The following is a 12,163-nucleotide window of genomic DNA, read 5'->3' on the forward strand; positions in this document are numbered from 1 at the left end:
CAACCAACCCAGCCATCCAACCAACCAGCCCAGCCATCTAGCCAGCCCAGCCCAGCCAGCACCGTCTTTCCATGGACGTCAGACAATGGCTGTATTTACATCACCTGCCTTTTTCTCCACAGCCAGATGATGCTATACTAGTAGCCAGCGTTGGCAGGGGAGCAGCTGGGGGAGGACAGAGGCGCTCAGGAAGTGGTGGGGGAAGGAAGGTATGGTGGCTGCCGTCTCCTGCACCACGGAATCATTATGGATGATATGTACATCACTGTCCTCCTGATCTTCCAGTGATGACCCCACCGTCCTCCCGCTCCCATTGCTACACAAAGGACCCCACCGTCCCCCATAGGTGCATAGGGGCGGCCACAGAATCCACCTCCTCCTCCTCCTCCTCTAAAAATGCAGATCAAGAACTTGAATTGATCTCCCTTATACAAGATGGAATCACGTACATAGTGAGTGGAATTAGTAACTTAATCATCTCCCTTAAGGCATGTTTACGAGTAGGGCGAGAGAAGGGTGAGTGGTTCCAGGTGAAGGTGGGTATTGGATGGGGATATGTGATGTCACCAAGGCTGTTTAATCTGTTTATGGATGGGATGGTGAGCAAGTACAAAATGCAACATGGAAAACTGGAATCAAGAGTTGGGAATTCTTTCTTCTCAATTCGTTGTGACAATAGCTTCTTCAGGAGACTGATGACGATATAAGAGGGAGCCGAATCATGCCCTTGGCTTCCCACAGGCGCACACAAGACCCGGTAGATCTCTTGTGTCATCTCCAGATGCTGAGAAGAACGTCATTTTCTGAGGATACAGAGAGGACCCATTCCGCGGGTCTATTCTGGATGCAGGAGAACCCCAGAGTCCTCTCCTGCAGCAAGGAGGAACCCACCGTCCCTTTCCGACCCACTCCGCAAATCATCTGCGATACTTATTGGCCGTGTGACCTCCCACCACACCTGCCGTCCTTGAGGAACCCCGGGCACGCAGCCAGCCGCTCCTGCGACAGGAGAGCAAGGACTCGGGGAAGACTATATTGTACCCACTGGACGCTCTAGGCTCGAAGGCTTGTATGTACCTTTCACCCCTTCTCTCGCTGGAGCGCTGCGTCTGTGTTGTGATTATGTGAATAAAGATATCAAACTCTCGCTTATTGTTACCGTGTATGTATGTATGTATATACGTATGTATGTATGTATCATTCATGTCTATTTATCTATCTATCTATATCTATCTATCTATCTATCTATCTATCTATATATATATATATATATATATATATATATATATATATATATATATATATATATTACACATACACCCTCAGGACCCCTTTAATGGGACTCCTGCAGCTTCAAGGCTGCGCTGTTTCCCGGTGCAGGACAAAGTGGGCCTCTTTAGGGGAGGAAACACCTTTCCTTCCTCTGAAGAGGATGGTACAGCCCCTATTTCCCCACATCCCCCATCCCCTATGGGAGTCTCAAGACTGAGGGAATCCCCAAGATCCACCCTCCCCCAGGCCCTGCGGTGCCCATGACTTGAAAGTGGGTTGGTTAGCGCCTCGGGATCCACCGTAGTCCCAAGACCTTGGAGAGAGAGAGAGAGAGAGAGAGAGAGAGAGAGAGAGAGAGAGAGAGAGAGAGAGAGAGAGAGACCATGGATATCCCCCACACATCCCCTCCCTTCCCCGCGAGGGTTGGTTGTTCCATATACCTCACTCTGCTGCGTTATGTAGGGCACCAATCACACAGAATGGAAACATGCGATGTATAACGGGAATACAGAGGCACTTGGCAACCTGGATCGAGGGAATGGAACGCATGAACCATCATGAGAGGTTGAATGAACTCGACTCTACAAGTTAGAGAGATGAAGAAGATGAAGAGATAGTCTATGCATGACAGCAGCTACAAGGGATATAGAGGAATGTCCTAAATCCAAAAGGACGCTAACAAGGAAATCAAAATGATTATCAAGACTGCAAACAATGGCTTGCTTATGCTAAAGAATTTATGAAACAGAAATAGACGAGAGGCCGGTAAAGAGAGAGATGAGAGGCCAGAAAAGAGAAATGAGAAACCTGCATGGAACAATTACTGAAACTATTCAATAGAAAGCGTGATGCACGGTTGAAGTCAGTCCCAGATGAACTCAGGACTGATGAATACGAAATGTACTCAGTAGGGGTGAGAATCTGCTTGTCATCAAGTTGCACGTGCGGTGAGTGTAGGTAGGTAAGTAGCTAGGTGTAGCTAGGTAGGTAGGTAAGTAGGTGTAGGTAAGTAGCTAGTTGTAGCTAGGTAGGTAGGTAAGTAGGTGTAAGTAGCTAGGTGTAGGTAGGTAGCTTGGCATTCTCTTTTTGTATTGTTTTCTAAATTCATAGGTAGATAAACATACCAGTAGATAGGTAGATAAACACACCAGTAGGTAGAGAGACAAGCACACCAGTGGATAGATAAACACTCCTGTAGATAGAGAGATAGACAAACACACCAGTAGATAGACAGAAAGACTAATACACCAGCAGATAGATTGACAGATGAACACACTAGTAGAGAGACTGATAAACTGACCGAGAGTTAGATACATACATAAATAGACCAATGGATGATAAATAAAGAGACCAATAGATAGATACACAGACTAGTAGACAGCGGGATGAACAATCTTTTACACAGATAGATAGACCAGTAAATAGATAGATAGATAGTCCAGTACAGATATATAAGAGAGAGAGATAGAATTAAGGTTGTGTTGCGTATATCTCTCGTGAGTCATTGGAAACCACATGAGTCCCCGGGGTCAGCCGTGAGTCTCCCATCCTGACTCATCCCTGACGTCATACCTCCTGACGCTCCTTAAGGTGACATCACGCCTGCTGATGCTTCGCCACTGCTTACGTCATAGTTGGTAGCCTTCCTTAACCGATCACGTTGCAACTAATGCCCTCCTCACCCCTCACCCCTCACTTGGTGACGTCACGTTGAAGACGCTGTCCTCAGATGACGTCACGGTTCTATACGCAAGCCCGCCCTCCCAAGGGGGAAGTCATGGCAGCTGACGTTTCTCCGCTCGTCAGCTCGCGGCCACTGACATCCTCACTAGTTACGTCACATCTGCTGACGTTCCCCCACGGAGAGATCCTAGCTGCTGACTTGACCTTACCGGTGACGTCACTAATGATCTCACGGGCGCCAACACTTCTCACTGCTGACGTTGCAGATGGCGTCGTAACCCCAGTGGTGACATCACAGCTGCTGACACTCCATACACGCACTGACACTCCACACACTGGTGACATCACGGCTGCTGACACTCCACACACACTGGTGACATCACGGCTGCTGACACTCGCCCGCACCTGACATCACATCTGCTGACGCGCCCCCCACACATGACGTCCTAGAGTGTGTTTTGCCTAAGAGACACATTACACTACCAAGGTCGTGTATGTGGGCGAGGTCACGCCACGTATTGACGACCCTCGAGTATGATGACAACGAGTGTCAGGTCTTAGAGTCCAGGACCGTCATGACCCATAGGGTCGTACTGTCGTACTCAAGAGTCACATACACTCGCCCGTAAGTGCTTGGATAGATGGAGTGAATACAGAGTGATGAGGATGGGAGGAGGGGGTGGTGGGGAGGGGGGGATGGTTGGGGGGGATTTTAGCTTCGACTGGTGTGTGTGTGACCACATCGATCCGTCGTGCTGTGTGACAGGGAGCACCGATGACGTAGATTACGCAGGGATGAAAGCAAGGTGAGAGACAGGGAAGATGTTGTGCAGCAAGAATAGCAGGTAGGAACGAAAGGGGTAAGTCGAATGGAGAAATGTCGGTTCCAGAGAAGATTTAGGAAGCTCAAGAGATTATGTCTTGGGAAGGAAGGTGGGGACACAGGGTGTTAACCTCCCACACTCTATGCACATATGGGTAACACACACACACACACACACACACACACACACACACACACACAAACACACATATCAGGAGAATAGTACAGGAGACAAACTGTCTGCTGGCAAAGATTGGATCACCTTTCAACTGTTGGGATTAGAAGATATTTAGCAAGCTGTTTATGTCCTACATAAGACCAGAACTAGACTATGCTTTTCAGGTTTGGTCACCGTACCTAAAGAAGCCCAAAAAGATGAGAGAGAGAAGGTGTAAAGGAGGGCAGCAAAGATGGTCCCAGAATTAAGAGGGGTGAGTTACTGAGAAAGATTAGAAGCCTTAGACTTGTCCACCGTGTAATCAAGAAGAGGAAGAGTGAGGGGCGACTTGATCACAACCTTCGAGTTTTAAGCCAAACTGATGATGTATGCAGTGAACACTTTTTCCAAAGAGGTTGGAAGAATACCGCTTGAGGACATAACATGAAATTAAGCGAGAAAGTTGTACTTTTTTGGTGTGAAGACGGTGAATGAATGGAATAAAGAGAATGATAATATTGTGAACGCGGAGAGTATATACGAATGTTTAAAAACTTGTATGGTAGCAGATTGAAGTTAAGAGTATAGAAATCACGACTAGTACAGTACAAATAGATGATTACATACAAACACAATATACAGATATACAGACACACATCGTCTCATCTACGCACATACGCACGCGCGTGCGTGGGGACGTACGTATAGAAACGCCCACACACGCATTCGCAGGGCCATAAAGAATGGTAACGGGTCTTCACTCCACATAGCTTGTGTAGCGGAACACTGCCAGACGCCATGTGTGTGTGTGTGTGTGTGTGGGATTACTATTTATGTGTTACGGGGAGAGAGTCTTCAACGGGTGTTGCTCCGTACCTTAACCCTGCGTATGTACCATGTCTTAATCTGTTGTATATACGCAGGCATATGAACATCCCAGATTACACCAGGTACCCACTCACCGACCATACCTTTAAAGAGGAGGATGAACAGCTTGGTTGACTGTGAGCCGGCTGCTCTATCCGATGCTCGAGCCCTGGCTCGTTAGACTGGTGGGTCGTAACACTAACCACAACATTATAGAGATTTTTATAATTACCTCTTTGTACTGAGCGGGGAGGGAGTTCTACTCTCACAGGCCCCATCTCTTGAACTTCCTCAACTATCATACAACTTTTTAAACTGTGTGTGCTGTCCACATTCACAGTCTCATATTTTAGTTTATTCCATTCACCCACTACCCTTATACTATTAGAGTATTTCTTTACATCTTTTCTATGAAATTTTATGATAAAATTCGTGTTACGGCCTCCTGTTGTTCTGTCCTTACATTTATTGAAGAACTGTTTACTGTCTCCCTCACTAAGCTGGTGTAATAATTTAAACGTTGTAATTAAGTCACCCTTTACTGTTCTCTTTTCCATAGTTGACATATTTAAGGCTTCCAGCCTTTCCCAGCAACTCGGCTTTCTTGATTCTGTCACCATCTTTGTTGTCCTCCTTTTGGACTTTCTCTATCAGTCCTTTGTGCATCTTTAAGTTTGGTGAGCAAACTTGTGGCCTCTTATAGGATAAGAACAGTTTACTGAAAATTTCCATAAACATATACTCGAATGCTACTCTAATATCTTCACAGCAGACGGTCAATTTCCTTTAGTGTTGTTCTCCTAAATGTGGAAATCTGGCAACAGGATAGGGAGGACGTCAGCTCACAGTTCCCTCGTACACAGATTCCCGAAGCTTATTTCTTGGTAGTTGATATTCATATCGAGACCTTTCGTTCTGTCTCATCCTCATCACTTGACATTTACTCGGGTCGAATTTCATCAACCATGTATCAGCTTAGGAGCTTGTCCAGGACCCCTTGTAGGTTAATGCAATCCTCTTCGGTCTCCTCACGACCTTGACATCCTCCGCGAACGTGTTCAGGTAGGAATCCAGTCTTTCTGGCGAGTCATTTACATAAATCCAGAAAAACAATGGTCACAGGACAGACCCCTGCGGCACGCCTCCGGTGACCTCAACCCATTTCAAGAAAGCTCCCTGACGTGCGTCCTTTTGTTCCCCTCCACTACGATAATCTTATCCATCAAGGTAGTGTTCCCCTTATTATAACCTGAAGATCCAGCTTCTTGACCAACCCCCTACATGTGTGTGTGTGTGTGTGTGTGTGTGCGTGTTCAGTGCGTCACTGAGATCCATATCAAGCGGTTAGACGTCAGTGATATCAAATGTAAAACAAGCGTATGTCAACTTCATTTATAGTCTTTGTGAATGGTCATTAAGATCTCTCGAGATGAAACGAAGAAATTCTTAAATACCTTTAGATCCTGCACAAAAAAAAAATCTTCAGTCTTGAAACTTCAAGACCGACTTATTAAAAATCTAGTGAAATCGGAAGCGAGCAAAAAGGAAAGTGCTTTATATACTCTTCACAATACAGAAAATAAAGTGATTTATTAAGAACATCAGAAACTGTCAGAACCTGATATACCATGAATTAAATCGATACTGAACAAGACAAAAATGTCATCACAAGCAGTTTTTAAGCCTCACATCACAGCCTATCTCAAAACCATAAAATCTTCTATTGACCGGAATGAGAATTTTTTAACGGGTGTCTGATAAAATGATTTTGAATGCAAATGAAACGAAGCTTCTCTAGAGAGCAACTATGCTAAAGAGAGCACATCTGTTGGCTGTAAACATTAACTTAAAAAGACACATTTATAAAGAAAAGAAAATATCATAGTTTAACTATAAGAACATCAAACCGAAGTCATATTATATATTATATACGCAAGGAAGGAGACATCAAAAGCTGTTTCGAAGTTGCCAGCTCTTAGCACTTAAAAGCCTACCTCAGCCTAAGCGAAAAGGACTCCCAAAAGCCATTTAAAACAGGATTGCTGCGGACTGTTTGGACGAACAATAAACCTCTCATTATAACCTAGCAAAAATTACTTCAAAAACCATTTAGACCGCTGGGTTATGGTGGACATTTAGGTTATGAGAGCGCGGCCAACGAGGTTTCAGAAGAGCGGGCCACCCCATCAGAGTATGGAGTGAGAGCGTATTTGGGAACAGGGCCAGGGGCAGCGGAGCGAGCCACCAGCCTCTCCCACGCTCTCCCACAAGAAGAGAGGAGCGCAGTGGGGTGTTCATGCAACCCGAGGTGACAGTTGACTGGTGCATGGTGGCCACGACAGCCCTCCATCTTACCTCCCCCTCCCACACAAGTTGCAACCTCACACCATATGGCTACTCCCGATTCCCGCCTCATCGCCCTCTCCTGTTGTTCTCATCGTTGGCGTCAACGCTGAACTCAATTCATGGCGGGAGACGCAAAACATATCGTAATGCCTCACTGGGTGAAGCCGGGATAGACGATAAGAAAAAGAAAAAAAATAACATAAGAGAGCCGGCAACGGCAGATCAAAGTATAGAATGAAGCCGAAATGAAAACAAACCGTGCGAAGCTAGGAACATTGAGATCTAATCAACGGGTGGCGCATGCCTCCCTGCCCTCGTACACACTTCTGTTGGCCTCCTATTTTTACTGTCTTATCACCCTCTCTATAACATTCGTCATAACTGACGATTAACTCGTAGAATATATTATTTCAGCTCAGACTGGGATCAGATTAAAGTCTGTGACCGCAACTTCTTAGTAAAGGACGATAGGGAAAACTTACACACCTGCGGTTTATTTTTTCGCCTCTTCGGACGCCAACACAAGGCCGTTGTCTATGCACACCGTTTAATACAACCCTTGTCGCACACGTCATGGGCATTAAGAATTAAACGAAAGACACAAGAAAGATTCAATATATGATCTCTCTTGAAAACTCTGTATCAAGTATCAATAAGGAACTCCTTCCTTCATCGATCGCCGCTCGGAGGACAATAAGCGGGGTGAAGTAGTAGTAAGACACCCAGACATTTAATTGGTTCTCAATGGCGGCAACCACGTGACCGAAGAGCTACGTTCCCTTGTCTCTTCCCGCCGTACTTATGGTCCTTCTGTTGTTGTTATGTAACACGGGGGAGGAGAGAGAGAGGCTTGACTGCATGTTTAATAGCTTAGGGTACGTTTCGTCCGCGTCATTTTATAGAGAAAAAAAAAGTACTCTTACCTGTCGTCGTTGTGGCGTTATTTCTACCATATGTTGTTGGTAGATGGATTTAAAGAGCGAACGTTGAGGCAGCAATGCTTTTAGGGTATGTAAATAAAAACATATACATATGTAAAGGTCATGATGTGTCATCGGAATGCTGACGACGAAAGTCAAGGGACGTTGAGGAGGTGTTGAGAATTCTTTATGCCACGTAGTTGAAGGTCGGCTAGGATGGTCCCCTGAGAACCACGTGGCGGATATTGTGTTGTGGTTTTTGTGAGGCCGATAATGAAGTGTCAGGGAGGTTAACTAACCCATAGTGAGTGATGCCCGAGTTCTGCACAGAGTTGACTGACTTACAACTGTTGGTGGTTAGCCTGCCCCTTGGAGAAGGGTGTACGACTAATAGGGGCGAGATGCGAGAGGGAAGGGATGCGAGGGAGGAAGGTAGAGAGCGGTGGCAAGCGAGGGAAAGAAGAGGAGAGGAGGAAGGAGAACGGTCGGGAGGAAGGGAGGGAGAGAGAGAGAGAGACGAGGAGAAAGGAAGAGAGCGGAGGGGACTCATACAAAAGATGACAAAAGACGAGAGAGATGAGAAGGGGAAGTAGATATTAAAGTGCTTTGTTGTGGGTATATTCCCGTCACTCACCTCTCGTCTTGGTTCTAATGAGAAGCTCTTGAACACTCGTTGGTCGACGGGAGCAATGAATGCTCACACGAGTGTCTCAGTTGTGTTGAGTGGCTGTATCAAGGTGCAACCTGGAACACAGTAGCCTAGTCCTAGGTTAGAGATTGCAACTGCCCTTAACTAAGCTTTCATAGGCTCGGTGCCTAACCTCACAGGACTGACGATTCACAAGGTTGCGAAGCGTCACTTCTGATGTGAGTGTCATAGGTGGATGATGTAGATGTGGGTCTATCATGGGTGGATGATGTAGATGTGGGTCTATCATGGGTGGATGATGTAGATGTGGGTCTGTCATGGGTGGATGGTGTAGATGTGGGTCTGTCATGGGTGGATGGTGTAGATGTGGATCTGCCATGGGTGGATGGTGTAGCTGTGGGTCTGTCGGAGGTAGATGTGGATGTAAGCACAAAGGATATAGTTAAGTACAGTGTTCCCCTCTTGGTTTCAGTGGTGCCAACTTTAAACATGACAACGCTCCCCATGAGCAAGGTGGTACATTTCTTAAGAAAGGCGGTTAAACTGTTGGGTATAATGGCGTGACCTTTGACCACACCCCGTAAAGGTTAGGCAAGGCCATCTTACCCATGGGTCATAACGTTGTGCCTTAGGTCTTAAAACTGATAGCACTGTAGATGCCAACACATGAAAATGACTGCGTCGAACGAAAGTGATCTTCATGCTCAAATTCTCTCTCTCTCTCTCTCTCTCTCTCTCTCTCCATGGTTTCCGGCAAGACAAAATAGCTCTCAGCAAACACTTCACCAGAAAGTACCCAAACAAGTATGACAATTACCGAGTGGCAACAATCTGTACGATTTACCATTGACCAAACCTCATGATAACTATGTCCAACAGGAAGACTGTTGGTCTTGTTTCCTCGTATCAGACTGATTAAATATGTAGTTACAAGGTCAGGAGGCAAAGCTATTAGCGTTCCTTATCGGAGGTAGGTAAGGTATACGCCGTTTACTACTGTTCGTACCCAATATGACTCTCGTCTTCCTTAAAATTATATACAGTTTCCTTCAGATTTTTTTTTATTGGTAATATCTTTGTTCAGCACACAATGACCTAACGCCTTGACCTGACCTTTAAAGTTTAGGTCAAAGGCTAGGCCTGATATCATACCCAAGGATTGTAAATCGTGAGTTAGTTTGATCGTTGGGTCATGTGTTCTTCACACTATCTCTGTTAACATCTGCATCTTTCCCACGCTGTGTCTAATCTTTAATAGCCTTCCCCCGGTCACCTCGTGTCCAGTGGACCCATGGAAACATCTCCTAACATATCCAAATCAGTCATAACGTTACTCAGACCAAATATAACCTAGTTCAACAATGATAGCATACGCGACTATAATAAAAATAAACTTACTGATAATAACCTCATCGTACCAAATCAAACCCTAATGTAACGTAACCTATCGGACGAGATCTAAGCTAACCAAACGACTCAAGCAACCTAACCTGAGCAAACAACCAAAACAAACCTAGCCTATATAATCTAACCAAAGCAAATCACACCTAACGTTGTTTCAAACCCATCTCATATTTCCTTTCGTCACACTTTGTTTTTGTTTTTATATAACTCGTTTGTTGGTCATGTATTATCACTTTTTGTTACATGTCAGAACTGAGTTTTACATGTGATATTTCCTTAATACTGTTTTGAAGTTCACTTTTTTTTCCTTGTTGCATAACCCAGAAGTGAGAGGCGCCCATTTTGTGACTGTTCTGGCTTTTAAGGTACTGCAATACTTTTACCAATATCTCCTTCATATAGTACGACAGTCAGTTTAAACATGTCATGAAACACCATTGTAAAAGGTCAGGTCAAAGGCTAGGCCGTCATACTCATCGGTAGCACTGTTGTGCTTAAGGGTCGTACCGTTGTGCTAAAAGGTAGTTCCTTTGTGTTTAAGGTGGTTGATTGCCTGAATGGTCCAGGGTGGTTCTTCGTGGACCAGAATGAACCAATATGATGTATCATCAGTGACGAGAATGGACCAGATGTACCCACAGTGACCGGGATACACCAGTGCGATGGAACAACAGGCCGGAATGGACCAGCATGAAACACGTTGGACTGGTGTGGACGGACCGCCGCCAAGAATCGACATGGGCTGTAATCAAGTACCAGCACCAACAACTAGTAGAGTATCTATCAAACAAGGACATGTGTGGACCAATAAGGACCAACAAAGACCATAAGGACCAACAAGGACTATATTGAACCAAGAAGGACCATCAAAGACCAGAATGGACCACCAAGGGCTAAAATAGACCACCAAGGCTTAGAATGTCCCACCAAAAACAGCCCAGGACCGGCACAGACTGCCACTGTGGACATGAATTGATTACGCTGGGCCAAAATGAACCACTAGGAACTAAGCCGAACCATCAACGACTAGGGAGCGAGTATCAAGAGACTAGGTTGGTCACCAAGTACCATTATGTACTCTCAGAGATATGCACAGACCAAAGAAGACCAATTAAGACCAGGAAGGACCAAAATTGGTCAACGGAACCCATGATAGGACAGATAAAGACCATTGTAATACAATAGGGACTATTTTAAGATTGCCAAGGGCCACTTTGGATCCCAAGGACCATGATGAACTACGATAGGCCGGTTCGGACCACAAGGACCATGGTGAAAAACGACGAGGTCAGGTTGGACAAGGTCCATGGTGAACTACCATGGGCCAGTCAAGAACCATGGCGAACTACCATGGACCAGCGTATATCATAAAGCCCATAGTGAACTACCAATATCTAGGCTGGACCAGTGAGCACTACTAACACGAGGCCTATGGACCCGGTCGTGGACCCTCAGAACACGAGCCTAACCGTCGGTTAGGCCTATAGGAAGCCCAGGTTGCTACGGATACAGATATATCATGCTCATAATTACAAATGCCTAATTAATCCACTTAGCATAACGTCTGACCATCATCAAATATGTATAAAAAGCGCAGCAATTAACTTTAATCTCAAGAGCAAACTGAGGAAAAATAGGATATCTCCGCAAAACCCGTCCTGCATATCAATAACAAGGAATGTTGCGCGTCAGATATCAGTTTTACAGAAATAGATCTCCATTGTAATCAAACCTTTACAAATGTCCTGAAACACTACAAATGATACTCGATAAACGCGAAAATAATGGACGGAGTGAGAGAGTATGTTGTGAGAGAGAGAGAGGAGAGAGGTTAGAGAGCGGGGAAGCCCTCACCGGTCTCCCTCCCCCCTCCCCCAAACCTTTGCCAAACGTTATATCTGCCACACATGTTCCCTTCTCCCTCTGTCCTCCAAGAAGAAACGTTTTCCTTGCTTGCTGGGGGTGCGGGGGGATTGGCGTGGGGGACGCGGAACAAGCAAACCGCGCCATTAACTTCAAAAGAAATACTCAATTCTTATAAT

The sequence above is a fragment of the Panulirus ornatus genome, chromosome 59 (assembly GCF_036320965.1).
Source record: "Panulirus ornatus isolate Po-2019 chromosome 59, ASM3632096v1, whole genome shotgun sequence".
NCBI classification, from domain to species: Eukaryota; Metazoa; Arthropoda; class Malacostraca; order Decapoda; family Palinuridae; genus Panulirus; species Panulirus ornatus.